Source organism: Acanthopagrus latus, chromosome 6 (assembly GCF_904848185.1).
Source record: "Acanthopagrus latus isolate v.2019 chromosome 6, fAcaLat1.1, whole genome shotgun sequence".
In the NCBI taxonomy this organism is placed as follows: Eukaryota; Metazoa; Chordata; class Actinopteri; order Spariformes; family Sparidae; genus Acanthopagrus; species Acanthopagrus latus.
Window position 1 is genome coordinate 704,202 of NC_051044.1, and position 8,914 is coordinate 713,115.

Genomic DNA, 8,914 nt, shown 5'->3' on the forward strand with positions numbered 1-8,914 from the left:
TGTTAGCAGCCTCTGTTAGCAGCTCCTGTTAGCAGCCTCTGTTAGCAGCTTCTGTTAGCAGCTCCTGTTAGCAGCTTCTGTTAGCAGCTCCTGTTAGCAGCCTCTGTTAGCAGCTTCTGTTAGCAGCTCCTGTTTGCAGCTCCTGTAAGCAGCTTCTGTTAGCAGCTCCTGTTAGCAGCCTCTGTTAGCAGCTTCTGTTAGCAGCTCCTGTTTGCAGCTCCTGTTAGCCACTCCTGTTAGCAGCTTCTGTTAGCAGCCTCTGTTAGCAGCTTCTGTTAGCAGCCTCTGTTAGCAGCTCCTGTTAGCCACTCCTGTTAGCAGCTTCTGTTAGCAGCCTCTGTTAGCAGCTCCTGTTAGCAGCCTCTGTTAGCAGCTTCTGTTAGCAGCTCCTGTTAGCAGCTTCTGTTAGCAGCTCCTGTTAGCAGCCTCTGTTAGCAGCTTCTGTTAGCAGCTCCTGTTTGCAGCTCCTGTAAGCAGCTTCTGTTAGCCACTCCTGTAAGCAGCTTCTGTTAGCAGCTCCTGTTAGCAGCCTCTGTTAGCAGCCTCTGTTAGCAGCTTCTGTTAGCAGCTCCTGTTAGCAGCCTCTGTTAGCAGCTTCTGTTAGCAGCTTCTGTTAGCAGCTCCTGTTAGCAGCTTCTGTTAGCAGCTTCTGTTAGCAGCCTCTGTTAGCAGCTTCTGTTAGCAGCTCCTGTTAGCAGCCTCTGTTAGCAGCTTCTGTTAGCAGCCTCTGTTCGCAGCTTCTGTTAGCAGCTTCTGTTAGCAGCCTCTGTTAGCAGCTTCTGTTAGCAGCTTCTGTTAGCAGTGGATTCATGGATGTACAGTTTTATTTTGATAATGATGAAAAATGTAGAAATATCAAAGATGCTGACGATGTGTAATTAGCTCTGAATCTAATAATGTTTATGGCAGTTATGAAACGAGTTATTTGTTCTGAGATTTAGTTTCAGCTGCTCCGTCCTCGTGTCTCTGCCTTCACACCCTCTCCAGCTCCTCACAGTGAGAAAACCTGATTGTATTCAGAATTTGTGGACAAACAATGGACGGATATGAAAGTCGGTCTTTGTAACTTAGAGTATTTCCAGAGTGTCTTTATTCTAAGAGTTCAGTAGCAAGCGGCTGACAGACGTTTCAGTTTGTTCCTCTCATGATTGTTTGAGTAAACGCACAGTTTGTTCTGACAAATTTCCAGAAATGACTCTCACATACGTTCATACTGAATCTGTATGACGTGACGCTGAATTAAAATGTTTTATTGCTGCTACATTTGATACATCTGAACCAATTAGTCAATAAATTGATTTTTGCAGAAAATGTAAGTTAGTTTTCATCTTCAATCTGAAGATTTGTAGCTCTGAATTATTTTCACAACTTCCATTTATTTTTATTTTATTTTTATTTAAATGTTTCAGTCAATCAACAATCATCAGTTTGGCTAATGGAGGAAATAATCAGCAGATTAATTCAAATGCTACAAAAATATTACTAACAGAGTATTTTTACAGTTTTACTTCAGCGCAGGATCTGAATACAGAACAAGCATCGCCAGCTGAATAAAACCAAGTCATGTAAGCAGGACAGAAAGAGACGAGGAGGAGGAGGAAGAGGAGGAGGAGGAGGAGGAGGGAGAAAAGAGGAGGGAGAGGAGGAGGAAGAGGAGGAGGAGGAGGGAGAAAAGAGGAGGGAGAGGAGGAGGAGGAGGAGGAGGAGGAGGGAGAAAAGAGGAGGGAGAGGAGGAGGAGGAGGAGGGAGAAAAGAGGAGGGAGAGGAGGAGGAAGAGGAGGAGGAGGAGGAGGAGGAGGAGGAGGAGGGAGAAAAGAGGAGGGAGAGGAGGAGGAGGAGGAGGAGGAGGAGGGGGGAGCTTTCAGAGGTTCCTTCACAGCAGGGAGAGCACTGCCCTCTATGGCCAACATGCACATTCAGCAAAACATGCAGAGAATAAAAGCCACAGAAAAACTGTTAATGTAGGAGTGAGAGGAGGGAGTACCTGAAGGATGAAGGAGACGCCAGGTGAATTCTACAAAAGGAGGAGAGATGTGAAAAAGAAAGAATGCGACAGGATGAAGTAATGAAAGGAGGAGGACAGAAACTTCACGTGTCATGCAGGATGCAGCTTCCATCATACTGAAGACGACGTGGACGGAGAAGGAAACAGAGATGAGCTGGACATCAGGACGTCTGCAGACTTCTGCCTTATGTTGTTGTCAACGATCCTCCAGAGACCGACGGTTGGTATTTGATCAGAACGACGTCTGCAGGACAAAGAAAACATCGTTACATGTAAAAGTTCTGCATCCAGATGTTCTGAACTCGAAGTCGAGGTTCTGACTGAAACCTCTCTGTCTGTCCACCAGCTCAGAGAGCAGAGCCGATAAAAACACTGATCCTCATCTGAGCTGCTTTTAACTCCTCATTTTTACATGGTGACATATTGATGAGGACAGTTAGAGCGAGCCCCCCAGAGAGCGCCGTGCTTTGAAGCCAGTTTTACAAAGCACCAATAATGACACTGTGAAAGAGGGAGGTTTAGTTCTGGAGCATTAAGGCCTCTGTTACGTTTCACTGGTCCAATAAAATCAAGTCGAGCTTTTTGTCTTTAAGTGCCGCTGAGCAGCTTTCATAGTAATGAACGAGGCTCCGATACTGAATCAAGATTGTCCTTGTTAGCTCTTCAGCATTAGCTTACTTAGCGTAGTTAGCTGTGCAGCTAGCGGGGGTCACCAGGAGAGTCCACATTTTTGCATCATAACACATGGACGTGTCTGATATAACAACACTGTTTTCTTCACATTCTGTTGGAATTTTACTTTATTTTTAAAATGTTTTTCTAACTCTCTCTTTGATCTTTATATTTTTTACAGTTAGTCGACATACATATATCTTTTACCAAATCCTTTATTTTTACTTAGCGTACCCCTGCAACACACAGGTGGATGTAGCATCTCTGTTGTTTGTTACAGCAGGTTGCTGTGCACAGAGAAAGAAGTGCTTCTTGTGTCTATGACAACAATATATTCAGCATGTTCTCCTGTATGATGCACGCTGATCCTCTGAGGTTTAATATGTTTGTGTTTTATCTGACATGTGGACATCAGAGGAGCAGGATGTGGGTGATCACATGATCCATAGGAGACAAGAATACATTAAATATTATCGCCGAGGCCTCGAGAGGAGAAGAGCCACGGTGACGTCAGCAGAGCTTTTCTGAAGAGTCCACAGATTTTAAACTGGAAGCACTCGGAGCGCTGTGACAAAGAAGCTGGTGCTGATTGAACTCTGATATGTGGACCGGGCCCTAAAGCACAATATTGTCCTCTGGACTGTAGTGAAATATAGTATGAACTCAACATGTCACCGCTGGCCTCCTCATATAAACGGGGATCACGCTGTTTTCACAAAATGGATCAGAACAGTGTGGTCCTGCCCCACAGCTACACTCCTGTTTCTCATCTGCGGTCCAAGCTGCTCCATATAATGCAGCCACTATAGGAAGACATCTGTGTGTGTGTGTGTGTGTGTGTGTGTGTGTGTGTGATGAGCCGGCACGCCTCTCTGGAGTGCAGCAACTGTTGCTATGCTACCAAAGAGAAGCGAGTCAGAAGACGAGCGCTGTGCTGAAGTCTGCACACACCGACACTCCAACACTTCGACTTCCTGCGAGCGGCGGCGCTGTGAGAGCGAGTGTGTGGGCGTGTCTGTGAACCAACGAACACTTGAAACATGAAACATGAAACATGTTCAGTTATCCTGTTAAACCACTGCTGAACTGCCGTTCACGCACTGACAGGTGAGGAGAAAGAGAATACACACACACTGTAAACATCCAGATAAAGTCATGTGATTACATGGTGCAGAGTGTTGGTCTGAGAGCAGCAACATCAGGCGTCAGAGGACCAGAAGGTTATTTTGTCTGGAGGACAAAGTGATGAGTATGAGCCCTGTTCTGTTCTGTTCTGTTCTGTTCTGTTCTGTTCTGTTGGGCCCATCGGTGGAATCCAGGCCATTGTTGCGTACCAATCCAATCAGTACAAGTTCGGTCCCATCCATCAAACTCAGCGCTATCAGTCCAGTCATTAGCGGTGCTACTGAACCATATTGCAGTTTCTGTTAACCCAAATGAGATGTCTGCAGCGCTGCCACGTGTGTTGTTCCCCACCAGCTTTCTGATCCGGGCCTTCATTTCCTGCAGGAGGACGAGCTGTTTCGCCTCAAACCAGAGGACGTGGAGGATTCACTGCCAGTGTCATGAGGACTGGTGGCACTGGGCAGCGAGGACGAGAGGGAGACCCAGGTGAGGATTTTATTCTGGTCACAGCTCATCATGGTCACCCTCTTATACATCCACTAACGGGATCCCTGTCGCGCTGTCGCAGGACGTCGTGCAGTCCTACAAAACTCAATCTGCTCATTTGTCTTCCCACAGGTGAGCTGCAGGGGATCCGCAGGTGAGCTGCAGGGGATCCGCAGGTGAGCTGCAGGGGATCCGCAGGGGGTCTGTGATGTCCTTCAGGCGGGACGATTCCAACGATTCATACGATGTTATGAGCACAGAGTCAGAACGACGTGCCGGTCGTCACTGAGTCCTGAGACTAATGCTTCAAACGTCTCCTCGTGCTTCAGACTGTAAATGATCTCTGGCGGATGGCTGGAGATGGTTTTATTCATAGTTAATAAGTAGGAGATCTCAGATATTGTCCCTCCACTTCTGTCTCAGAGCAGTCAGAGGTGAAGGGCATCAGCTGCTTCAAACTCCCAACAGAACAGAATCCTCTCGGTGAGACGGACCCAGCAGGTTCCATCAGTTTCTCCTGTGTGATATTTATCCACTTGCTGCTCTCAGCGCTCCTTCAGCTCAGCACTAACCTTTTGTTTCATTAGCACCCTGCATGTGTGTTATTACTCTGTTCCCTGTATGCACACAGATCATGAGTGGAGTCGTCAGGAGGCTCTGCCATTTACAGCTTATACATTCATTTCTTTTTTTTCTCCCTCGCCCTTAATGGACCAGAAATCACGACAGCACTGGAAAAGATTTGATTTATTGGACGATGTGACAGAAACTGACAGGTTTCATTCCACTTGCCTTCTCGTTCACCCACACGGCGTCTCTCTCGTTCCACTCCCCTGGGTGCAATTTCAGTCCTCATAAAATCCAAATGTTTCTTTTTCCAATTCCACAAAATCTTAAACTTTTCTGCGTCTTTCTTTTTAATGTCTAATTCACCTGATTGTGCCGCCCCCTCGTCATAAACCCGCCTGAAACCCTCTCGTCTCATGTCATTTCTCCTCTGTTAGATCACGACCGCTTTCTCCTTCACTTGGAGTTTTTAGTTTCCATTTGTGTGTTTTTTCCCCTCGTTGTTTGAATCCTGACTTCTGTGCACTCTTAATGCTGCAGTGGACGTTTTCCCAGTTCCTCAGATGAACCGTGTTCTGGCCCACAGTCTGAGCCGGGTCAGTCCCTCCACGTCATCTTGTGCCGCCTCATCTGTATGAACCTGGTGTCTTGTTCCTGCTCTCCTCTGACCTTTGCAGCACGCCGCTGCACTGGGCATGAACAGAGGAACAGGAGAAGCACATTTCAAGGTTCAGTAAATACCAAGTAAAGATCAGCTGAATGGAATCAGTCTCAGAAACAATCTGCAGCGTGTTTAATAATGTGTGAATGTGCAACATGTAGTGATTCTGTCACTGCTGAAAAGGTTTTCATCTTCTGAGTTCACACATATAAAACACACACCGTCTTTCATCCTGTTACTAATTGTATCACTCAAACCAATTAAAAGGTGTTTTTGTCAAAGCTGAGACAAAGACTACACACACACACACACACATGCACACACACACACACACACACACACACACGCACACACACACACACCCACACACCCACGCACATGCGCACGCACACACACACACATGCACACACACACACACACACACACACACACACACACACACGCACACACACGCACACACACACACACGCACACACACGCACACACACACACGGGGGCAGTGGTCCAAAGACACTGATAACAGCGTTCCTCCATCTGTTTGCTGAAGGTGTTTGGAGGAGGCTTAACATTAACTGTTAATCCTTCATGACAGAAATCCTTCCTCGCTCTCTTCAGACCTCATCTCACTCTATCCGAATCCACAGGCTTTGTTAAACAAATGCAGTGGAGGCAGTCGGAGATCACGCCGTCCAAGCTGCACCTGTGGGGGAGCCAAACTCTAAATTCCCAAGTAAGTGATTTTAATACAATGTAGAGAAGAGAAGAGCTGGACGAGCTCAGGGCGACGATACATGCACGACTGCAAAGTGAATAAGCCAACAGCAGTGTGGAGACATGAAGCATGTCTAGCTTGGACCAAAGACTCGTTTATGTATGTAATGTAACCCGACAAACCCCAAAGTACTGAAGACTACATCCACAGACAGCAGCTGAGAGTCAGGAGTGACTGCAGCAACAGACACGGAGACGCTGGAGGAGGGTGTGATGACGGCGTCGCATCTTCAATCGTAGCATTTAAATGTCTTTGTCACGTCGTTACCCTTCATTTCTGGTGGTAACGCTCCGTTTAGTCTGAATCTGATGTAGATGAACTCAACGCAGAGTTCGGATGTATCGCTGTGTTTTTCTGACATTACAGTTTCACAAAAATAAAAGTTACTCCACTCAAACACAGTTCCACCTCATGTTTATTCAGCTTCACAGTTGAAGTTTGTTATTTATCTCAGCAGCTCGACTGTCCCTTCTTCTACAGACTCCACCTGTGCTCTCGCCTGCTACAACAAACAGAAAATGGCAAAACATACTTCACTTCCAAGAGAAGTTCTCTGTTTCCCTGCCTCGTGTTTCTGCTACTGAAGGCAGCGTCTGTGAGGAAAACAGGGATTATTTCATTCCTGGACTGAACTTTATTTAGATCTCAGTACGTGTGAACAGAACTTGACCTCTGTGACAGAACCAGGATACCACCGGGCTCTGTATATATCTAATGTAAAGGAGCCTGAGCACCAACACGGAGCTGGAGAGCTTGTGAAGGTCTCTGACAGCACGAGAGCTCAAACTGAAACCAAGAAAGCTTCTTGTGAGAAACAAGAATGAGTCCAATACTGACGAGGGTCTGATGTCATGTCCTGTCCAGCCTCTGTCCTGCTGGCTTCTGTAAGTCATCGTGAGCGTTTCTGAAAAAACCTGGACAAGGTCTCAGAGGAGGCGTGTATGTGAGCAGGACTATTTGTGCTGGCACAACCATGAATATGTTGGCAAAACAACTCAACTCTTTCGAAGTGTTTGCAGTGGAACAGCTGCTGCTCTTCTGAATCGTTTCCAGTGAACACGGAGCCAAAGCAGGACGGCGACACAGCCGGATGCTGCCTTATATTCATTTTAGTGTAGAATGGCTGATTGTTCAGCAGCTGACCTCGGCTTTCAGTCCGTCTGTGGGGAGATATCAACACACTGCTTACACACAGACAGACACACAATCCACACAGACACACAACCAACTTCTTCATGTATGTCTGGGCTCCACACTGCCACCTATCACCCACGTCTGCATTAAGATTCTGCATCACTGCATTTGGGAAGTATTCAGAATTTCTATAGACCAACATCTGAAGTCGTCGTCTACATTTCACCAGTCAGCGTCCAGCGAACACTGTGGGTCTGTAAAACACTCAGGACACTGAAATATCTGTGGGAACTGCTAAACTTCCATCGTCAGGTAAGGAGAAGAAGAAAAAAAACAGCTGTTTTCTTTGTTGGTTTTGTAGTTCAGCTGCCAATTATTAAGTTATATCAGGACATGATGGAAAATATGTGACATTAAAATTGTCTAAACTGCTGTTAGAGAAGAAAACAGGCCTTTTATCTTAATTATTGTTAAAGTTTGGTTATTAAACACTGTTTGTCATCTCCTGTTCACACATCCTGAAATGATTTATATCAGACGTGGTCTTTAAGGAACAGTGACGGTGTCAGCAGTGTGAGACAGAAGCCATCAGTCATCAGCCTCCGTTTCATTTGTTTATGGTCGTTACACAAAAGGTATCAGTCAGAGTGACGATGACAAAGTGGTCATTAAAAACACCATGCACAGCACATTAACATTCATTTCAGTTCAATTAAGTAGCGGGTGAATTTTACAGGATGTTTACTGAGGTCAGCAGCCCATGTGAGTATCCAACACAACAACACAACAGTAACACAAGAGCAAACGTCACAAGCAGCAGCACCAGTTGCACCGTCACAAACACCAGCAGCGAGTGGAGGGAAGCCCAGAGGATTTAAGCCGGTGCTGATGATCAGATGAGCTGCAGGTGTGAGAGGGAGGAGCTCCAGTCAGCAGTGGAAGCCACGCCCAGCACCTGCAGAGCACCTGAGCACACAGAAACACAACAGGAAACAAGAAGCACAGAACAAATATCACACATGACGTCCAAATCATCACGTTTGCCTTATTTTCAGAAGTAAAACCACACAAAACCAAACTGATCATAAGACAAAAGCGCCTGACGCTGGTCCACTGCTGGTCGGGTTGTTCTGGATCAGTGATGTCATCAGCAATCATTCCGTTCAGTAGTTTAGGTTTGGAGGAGGTGACAGCATAACTGTGACCTCCTCAAGCTCTTTCACACCGAGCGTGGATCTTTGTTTGAAAAATGTGCACGACATCCTTTGTTTCAGCTGATGTCTGGGTCAGAATGAAGGAACACAGGTCAGTTTTGTGACTGAGCTCAGACAGCAGCTGGAACACAATGAAGATGTGAAGCAGCTGATGTTCATTTTGTCATGCTGGTCACAGAAAGGAGCTTCTGAGGCAGAAATTACTGGACCTCATTCACAAAGAAAAAATGACCAAGACTGACGGTGAAGTGAATGATTCTGTGAACGAGGGGACTGGG

General features: G+C 46.2%; 1 long non-coding RNA gene across 2 annotated transcripts; it reads left to right on the forward strand.

Moving 5' to 3' along the window:
- Positions 1-3,614: 3,614 nt before the first annotated feature.
- Positions 3,615-5,743, forward strand: LOC119021472. 2 transcript variants are annotated; one of them, XR_005075593.1, is made up of 3 exons: positions 3,615-3,784; positions 4,157-4,288; positions 4,443-5,743. It is a non-coding gene; the product is annotated as an uncharacterized LOC119021472 (long non-coding RNA). The 2 variants fall into 2 exon arrangements; XR_005075594.1 differs by having other exon boundaries at positions 4,187-4,288.
- The last annotated feature ends 3,171 nt before the right edge of the window (positions 5,744-8,914 follow it).